The sequence below is a fragment of the Cryptotermes secundus genome, unplaced genomic scaffold (assembly GCF_002891405.2).
Source record: "Cryptotermes secundus unplaced genomic scaffold, Csec_1.0 scaffold27, whole genome shotgun sequence".
Classification (NCBI taxonomy): Eukaryota; Metazoa; Arthropoda; class Insecta; order Blattodea; family Kalotermitidae; genus Cryptotermes; species Cryptotermes secundus.
This window is the reverse complement of record NW_019745078.1, coordinates 1,998,051-2,007,434: the sequence shown is the minus strand read 5'-3', so window position 1 is coordinate 2,007,434 and position 9,384 is coordinate 1,998,051. Positions and strand designations below refer to the sequence as shown.

General features: G+C 40.8%; 1 protein-coding gene across 1 annotated transcript in view; it reads right to left on the bottom strand.

Moving 5' to 3' along the window:
• Nucleotides 1-9,384, bottom strand: part of LOC111874824 — a 65,358-nt gene that overhangs the window by 23,353 nt on the left and 32,621 nt on the right. The gene's annotated exons all lie outside the window — the stretch shown is intronic.

The following is a 9,384-nucleotide window of genomic DNA, read 5'->3' as shown; positions in this document are numbered from 1 at the left end:
GAGTTATTCAGTTCGATTCAGTTCACTTCAGCAAGCAACTTCAGCCAGCAGGCTTCGTCGCCAGCGCTCGGTCTTCGGAGACATCGGCAGGCTGCGCCAGGCACGACTGCCTCGGCTCGCCAGCGTTCTCACACCCGACTCACTGGGGCACAGCGCCTGGACTCGCCGGTGATCGTGTTACGGTCTGACTCACTAGGCATCTGGCGTAGCCACTGCCTCATGGCTCCCACGACCGCGCTCAACGACTTGCCTTTCCACTAGCCCTTCACCCGCCATTCACCGTAACTAGCCTTTCTCCTCACCGGCGCGCGCCGCGATACCTAACCGGTCAAGCAGCAACAGTAACCACGGTCCTTTTCAGGGCCAACAAATTGTTCCGAAGAAGTGGGTTGTCATCGGAGTAATGACAAAGACACAACGTTAAGACATCCCCACAGCGTCTTCTTGCAGATTTGTTAGTTTTTATTCCATTTCCTGGAACCTCTGGGCCATCAAACAGATATCATCTGCAAAGTCTTGATCTTCGAGTCTGTCCATCATGTCCCACTGGATCCCCCTCTGGCTCATTCAAGTTGTTTTCCTGATCACATCATCTAACATGAGCAGAAATATAGTAGGGGATAGAATGCATCCTTGTCTTACTCCTGTGGTTACTTTTATGTATTCAGTAAGCTTGCCTTCATGCAGGACTTGGCATTTAAAGTCCTCATTCATGTATTTTATCAGTTTCAAGATCTTAGCCAGGATATCATATTTTTCTAAGACCTCCGAAATAACTCGTTGGTTTAATGAGTCAAAAGCCTTTCAAAATCAATAAATGTCAAGTATAATGTGATCTGCCACTCAGTACTTTGCTCTAAAATGATTCTTAAAATATTTATCAAGTTGACACAGCTGCGTTGTTCCCGAAAGCCTGCTTGTTCATTTTGAAGTCTCAGTTCCACTACATTTTATACTGTTCTCAAGATAATTCTTGAAAGTATTTTACTTGGCACGCTTAGAAGTGTGATGCCCCTCCAATTATTGAAATTTGTAGTATCTCCCTTTTTCGGTATTCTAACAATTATACCTTTAATCCCACACCTTCTTTCCACTCCTCTGGAACTTTTTCTTCTTACCATATCTTTTCAAATAGTGGGTGCAGCATGTCGACCGATGCTTCAGTGTCTACTTTCAGAACTTCAAAGCGGCCTCCGTAGTCTAGAGGTAACGTTCCCACCTCATGACTCGTGGTACGTGGGTTCAAATACCCGGCGGAGGTCGTCGAATTTTTAAGGGCGGAAAAATTCAAGAACAAGTCCTCCAGAAGGGACTTTAAGCTGTGTGTCCCGCGTCGTAACTTTACGGCAAGTAAAAGAACCTCATATCCCCAAAGGGGATCATGAGCCAAATTCCAGGACGTTTCCCGCCCAACTATAGTCTCTAAGGCCTCTGATAGATGGGGGAAGCATTATAGACACCGCTAAGCAAGTGGCCGAACTCGCTTGCTCGGCGGGACTGATGGTACGCACCATTTATCGGTAGGGTAAAGAGACTGGTAGAATATCATAGAGGGAAGCACAATAGATCAAACTGGTCGCGGTGCATGGGGAAACCCACCCTCTCTAAATAAATAACTAACTAACTTCAGAACTTCAGGAATAATATTATCTCTGCCTGGTGCTTTTCCGCTTTTCATCTGTTTAATTGCTACCCTTACTTCTGCTGTGTAGGTGGATCTTAGTCTATTCTTGGATCAGGTTGAACATTCATTTCACTTATATTTTATTCTTCTTGTCTCTGTGTTTCTTGTTCTTATTCCCTATTTATAATTTCTGCAAAATGTTTCCTCCATTTCAGCAACTATTGCTCTTCTGTTGATAGGATCTCACCCTTTTTATTTCTCACTGGTTTGTTGTTCCTAGTGAGACGTTTCCCTGATAATTTTCTTGCAATATTGTACAATTGTTTAATATCTCCTTTCTTTTGTGCCTCTTCTGCCTTCTGTGCTAAGTCATCTACCCACTGTCTCTTGTCTTTTCTCACACTTTTCTTTACTCTTTTGTCGATTTCTGAGTATTCTGCTTGTGCTTTAGCTTCTTGCTGCCGAGTTCTACATTGGTTTAAGCGGCTCTTTGCTTTTTTTCCGTTTTAGTTTCTTCCAATGTACTTTCAGTCATCCACTCCTTCTGTAGCCTATTTCGAAATCCAAGTATTTCTTTCACTGGTGTTTAAAAAGCTATCTTTAACATCCTTCCATGCTGATTCAACGTCCATTTCTGAAGAGGGTGGGAGAGCAGAGAAGCTATTTTTTTATGGCGCCATAAGGTTTCCATAAAAGGCGAGGAATATCTTAAATTCTTAACATCATAGAATGGACTGCGCCCCACGGAGTTAGTCATTTGATACTGTATTTTTAACAACAAGTGACGTTAAAAATTAATATCGAAATTTACGTCATGTTTGCAAAGGGAGATGTAGCCTGTCTGTTTAAATCTATTTCAAGGCACTTCATCACTTCTGGAGTGGCTGATATAATTTTGTAAGGTTACTTTGAATGATCAGTTAACAGAAACCACAATTTATTGTATAAACTCACAAAAAACAATTCTGTTGACGTTGATTTGGTCATTTCTTTATAAAATCATTCTTTTTGCTAATTACATTTTATAAGAAGAAAAACACGTTTAAATTACGTAAACATGGTTTCGCTGATTTCTCATAATACGTAACTTCAAAAACAGAAGTGAACTTATCAGCCAAGGCTCTTCTATGGAACATACAATGGGAAACCATTAGAATAAACTAGCCAAGGGTATTTATTCATGCGATTCAGTTTCCAATGAGCTAGTTCCTCAATACAGCGATCACAGGGAATTTTCTTCCTATGTTAATGCCTTTCTTCTTTGACCTTAGAGAGAATGGGAAATGAAGCTTGGACGATGTTATATAACGAAGAACGTTTTAGCTCATCTGGTACTGTTAAGCAGTAAACCGAAGTGTTTCCTATAGCAGGATACGTACGTCGGAGGGGGAAATAAGCATTATATAAGGGATTCAAGCGGAGAAACCTGCTGGTAAAAGACCACCTGAAATGCCGGGAAGGAAATAGAAGGGTAATATTAAAGTTAATATTTGGGAATCTGCAAAAGTTGACATTTACTTCTCCGAAAAGCGGCGGTCGCTCGGTCGGTATAGTTAGCTTGCGGACTACAGGCAACGGAGTTTTCTTTGTTGTTGTGAATATGAATTGGATGGATCTGACTCAGGAACGTACCCAACAGCTGGCTTTGGTTTTGGCAGAATTTAACTTTTGGGTAATTTATTTAGCTGACCTTACTGTTACTGGCAAATTAACATCATTGGAGAATACGTGTATTAAAGACTCTTTTTTGGTAATGTTAGCAATACATTCTTCCTCTCCCCATGACCTATCAGAATTTCTTCCAGCGGTTCGGAAACCTGTACTGACATATTTACAGTATATTTGTTCGTTATATTTACTGTTTTGTTGCGAAACTTCATGATAGAACAGTATTTTCTGTGGGATTTACTCCTTCAGTCTAAAGGTTTCAGTTATGCAACGTGCAAAGGATAGTAAATTAAATGTCGCAGAAGCATGGTCGTACAAAGAACGGGATACGTGACAATAAATGTCTGTTGGTCACCAACTGCTGTACGTAAGAGATCAAAATGTGGTCACAAAGAATTTGTGAGCCAGTGAACGGGAAATGGAATGCAGGATAATTCCTATAATGCATAAAGGTACCAATGTCCACAGTTTCTTTTTGTGCTAGGTAACTGCATGCGGTTTAATGCATAAATCGATCTCATGAGAAGCCACGGTGGTAAACAGAGTGAATTATGTGTGATATATTCTTTAACTGTAAACCAACAATGAATTAGATAACACTGGATTTTGTAACGTTTCCCAAAAGACGGTTCATCGTACAAAAACACAATAATTATGCTTCCAGTTATGTTCCATGACTTCAAATGTTTGTGGTTTATTTCACCACACTGTAAGTATAGATCGGACTGTACATCGTCCAATGATATGATATTGGTGAATAATGATTTGGCAGGAACCGCGTATAATTTTCTGAAGAAACTATCCTGATAGCATGCATGGAGGGACTGAGGAAACCCACGAATATAGCCGGTGTCCCAGCTGGGACTCGAACCGAGTACTTCCAGAAATACGAGTCTGTATGTGACCGCTAAACCATTCTTCTCCTCCCTCCATACGTTACGTGTACTCACGAAGTAGAAGCAAACGGTTCATGCCCCTGTGCAGTATAATACATGTACAGTACTATGTAACCGCTCAGTAACTGTCTTGTGGTTGTACCAGACGGACATGAAGACCAGTGAGGGCTGCAAACCCACATGTATCGCTTGTGGAAGTTCTGTGTTCTCCAAGCAGGGTTACACATTTCTATTCCTACCGTTCCGAAAGCAGCTCAACATGAGCGGCTGAACTGATTCTTTTTATATTAAGTACAAAGTGGAATTCTTAGATGAAAATTACGTGACTACCGTTCTGTTTAGTAATCATATCTCATTACGCCCATAATGATAAGCCCCATTAAAGCTCTGAAGGACGCCATACTGAAGGTCGGCTATGTTCGTGTCACACTACGGAGAAAGGTCGTCATTATTTGCACTGAACAACAAAATGTTGCTGAAATCAAACTTCGTTATTATTATTATTAGGGACGTTTCCACCTTTAGCGTCAATAATATCATCTGCACATTTCAGGACGTTTTCAATAAACATGCAATTTCCCTTGAGGAAACATTTTCATTTACTTTATCCCGCTAAGTTCATGGCTACAATTATGTCATTAGCGTGTTAGCTGTATTGTTCTCTTGTCGAGCCTAGCCTAGTTCTAGCTCTACTCTTAGTCTAGCTTTGGTTATATACAGGGTTTGGACAAAATAAAGGGACACTACTGATACTGTACACATTTCTTTATTAATACGGTGCTGGACCACTTTTTCCTTTAATACAGAGGCAGTCCTTCCTGGAATGGACTCGCAAAAGTTTTGAATAGTCTCAAAAGGAATTTTATACCGTTCTTCTTGAAGGACGTCTTCAGGTCACTTGAGAGATGTTGGAGGTGGAAATCTGTTCCTGTCTCCAAAACTGACAAAGTTCAGTGATGTTCAAATCTGGTGATTGTGCTGGCCAGGAAAGTTGGTAAAGTTCACTTTCATGCTCTTCAAACAATGACTGAGCAGTTACATCTGTGTGAATGTGGCACTGACGTCACAGAAAACTGCATCGTTGTTCGGAAATGGAATCTGGATCATTGGAATGCACCTGATTACCCAACCTGTCCAGCTGCTGTACTCCCTTACAGTAATTTGGCCATGAGGGGTAATAATGCGACTAACAGAATACTGTACCACGATATTGCTGCCCAAACCATCACAGAACCTCCCCTGTGTTTCACCAGGCATTCCGGACTGTATAATTCCTTGGGTGTTGCCGAAACGTAAACTCTTCCTGATGTAGGGAACAGCGCGAAGGACGACTCATCTGACCATATCACGCGTGTTTCTAGCTGCCTGATGTCCAGGTTTTATGGTCGTGCCCCCATCGTTTATGCATCTGAGCATTACTTTCAGTAATCAGAGGTTTAGCAACTACAGCCCTACATTTTATTATGAATTTGTGAATCTCACATCGGACAATTTTTGTGGAAATGGGGTCTTCAAGATGGAGATTCAGTTCTATTGTCACCTGTGCTGCAGTTTGTGTGATTTTTCGAAACAGTCCTTCTCAACGTACGACGACCTCTTTCCGTCAGTGTTGATTTTCATCCACTGTTCCTCTTCGCTCTTGTTGTCTTCCCATGATTCGTGTGCAATGTATGCCGACATAACCTTAGAAACTATCGCTCTCGAAACATCTGTGGCAGTTTTTGTTACAGATGCTTCAGCTAAACGCGGACCAACGATCTGTCCTCTTTCGAAATCGGACAAGTCTCCCATTTTCCGATTCTTTCACACGGACTGTAACTCAACACAATCACTAATGCACTGACACGAGCACTACAGATTGTAAATAAACGGAAGAACATTCAGTGTTGCCAACTGAAATTCTTTTGATATAGCCAACACAATCAAATTCTATTCCTTAATTTCTTAGTGCATCCAAGATTTTGCCCACCCGCTGTATAAATTCAGGGCTCGTCTCTTGTAGGTCACACGCTGCTGGCAAGCATTTAACTAAATGAACTGAATTATTATTTGTATTATTATTATTAATTTTCTGCTGATGTTCTCCGACTGAAGAGCTGCGTGTACTCTGGAGGAGGAAGAGGCCTGTGACCCAAATTGTAAGCAGTTTTTTTTTATTCCTTGCAGTGCCCAGCTACAGTCTGAGACCTTATTTTGTAATGAACACTTGATATGAACTTCTATCAGTTTCCGTTATTCTTACGTATTCTGTAAGATTTTAGACACATGAGGCAATTTCCCTGTCCAACCTCAGAATTAATTATGATAAAGTGAAACTTGAGATTCTGTAGGACTTCTTGGATGGCGGATCGGACAATCGTAAGCTTTTGTTCCAACACAGGACAAAAAAATAAAACATGGTCAGACATTCACAAAACAACTGGCATGAGCATTGGAATATGCAGGCTCTTCACTCTTATAGTTCAGTCGGAACTTCTTAACACAGTCGATGTACTCGTAATTTTGAGGTGCTACTGGTTCCATAGGAACATGGGCCTATTTTACTTTTTAACCAAATAAAGCTACAGATTGATCCACTAGAATTATCTTTCTTTGAAGCCGGAACAGGTGTAACAACCTAATTCATGATAATGAAAAACACGTGTTATGGACTGGATTAGCCAAGTCTGATGCACGGGATTGAGGTACTCAGTTAATATTGTCACGTGTGCGGGTATTAGTGACAAATAATTAATGGATTACGGCTTTAGACGAAACTATTTATTGGAGAATTACGCCGGGCTGAACTACAGACAATTGCCACACGCGATAATTATAACATTTCGTAACTACGAACAATGATCACACTCTATTTTTAATGTTCCTTGTAACTACGCCATGCGAAGACCTCTGTTGGTTCTCCTCTTGTTCTATTTCTGATCACTGATCTAATCTCCGCCCTGGTCTGATCTTATCTGTTGTAATATACCCTCTTAACGTAGATCTTCGCGTACTGCCGAAAGAATACCTTGTCCAAGGGTTCTTCTCTCTGTCTTCGACGCAGTGTTGGCTAGCGTATCCGTTGCTGCAGCAGCTCAACAGTTCGGTCTCTGTTGCTTAGGCAATTTCCTAGGTAGCGGTCTGCCTAAGTTTTCATTGCTACTGAAGTATGCGTTCTTATTGTAGCCGTTGCGTACCAATGGACATCATATATCCGGCTTTTAGGCCCCACGCCACAATATATCCGTCGAGGGCCGAATATTATCGTTGAGGGGTTTCATAATGTTCCTCAGTAGTTCTTCAAGGACGGAGAAATGGTACCTTAAGTAGGCTATAAAAGCTCCTTCCTAATTCATTGCTTATAAATCTGACACTTCACATTAAATTGTTCATAATTTCATCAGAATGAGCAATCTACAGAGTGATCAGCCAAGTTTCACAATGTCATGAGCACATATAATTCAATTTCAAAAGTGTCAAGAATACCGCCATAGGACGAACGACTTCACGAAAGATTTACAAACCTACTAACTAACTTACTAACTTCATGGAGATGAGCACTTCTTGAGAAGCCTCCAATTGTTAAGCTACTCAAGAGCTTCCCAGAATTTTATGGAACCCGAAGGTTCATTACCGCGTTCACATGAGCCCTCTACTGGTACCTCTCCTGAGCCAGATCAATCCATTCCATATCATCCCATCCTACCTCTCTAATATATCACTTTAATACTGCCACGTGTAGGGATCTTTGAGCGTGACTTATAAGACAGGTTCTGGATTGGATGACTGGATTTATTGACACCTTATTCACACCACTCGGAACTACAGGCAGTTATAGCGCTACCGCTGTTACCACGCTTTACAGTTCACCGTTACACACGCACTAGGGTTCTCGGTCTTCACTAGTCGTATTCCGGAAACGGCTATATTACGTATTGTCTCAAAGTCCCTTCAAATCACACATGAAGTCTTCTTTGCACCGCCTAATTCATTTCTTGCCATTTCTTCTCAGTCGCTTTCGACTGTCTTCTCCAGAATTCAACACAGTTCTTGACAACACTAATTGAAATGGACTCTTCTTCAACTGAAATTTCTCAACTGCTGACAACTACCTGCTCCCTTGTAACATCCCGTTATGTAGTCTCGGGGTGCACCCCACTGAAAACACCGTCTGCTATTGTCCCGTATTGTTTTAGGCGTGTTTACTTATCCGTTGTTTAACAATACACGTCCTACTGTTGTGCGCGTTGGCTCTGACGGGAATGTGTTTACCGAGCAGTTACCTAGCAATACACGTCACAATATTATCCATCCACCTACGTCTTCGTCTTCCTACTGGTGTCTTTCCTTTTAGCTTTCCCACAAATATCCTATATGCATTCCCCTTCTCCCCAATTCGTGCTACATGTCATACTAATCTCATCCTCCTTGACTTAATCTAATTATACTTGGAGAAGAGTGCAGTTTATGAAGCTCCTCATTATGCAGTTTTCTCCAACCTACTAAAGACAAAGGAATTGTAAACAATAGTGGAAAAGTAGACTGCAATGTACAGTATCTGCCAGATACGCTCCATGCTGCTTCGGATGTTCATTTACATCGCACATCACTTGCGTCATTCTATTGTTGCAAAGCGAATCTCATTACGGGTGTCATATTGCAGGGGTTGATTAATGATTTTCTTTGTTTCTCGTCAAATATATACCACACAGAACACTTTTCAAATTCAAGTTGTATATTTTACTAAGACCTATATTTTATGGCACGCAGTATGATGAGTCACGCTTGAGAAAACGACGAAGCTTGACTTCAGCTTCGTGTAAAGAACGTGATTATATTGGAGCGATACAGACTACAATTAATCGTCCAACAGCATTTAGTGTATGACCTCAAACACCAAAATGCGTGAAGTAATATAGGCTTCGAAGCTATAAATAAGGATATATCTTCAAGGGATTTAACTAGCAACAAAATTAAATTAAATTCAACATTTACTGCACACATACGACATTCAAATTAAATTAATTCAACAGCATTTATTACAGACCTTGAACAAAAATTTAAATTTTCCCAACAGCCCTTAGTGTAGACTTTGAACACCAAATTCAATTTGTCAACATAATTTATGTACATATCGAACGCAAAATTTTAATGAAAATCCATTGAGTAGTTTCGAATATGACGGACAGACAGACCAGCTTTTCCTATTTATTCGTC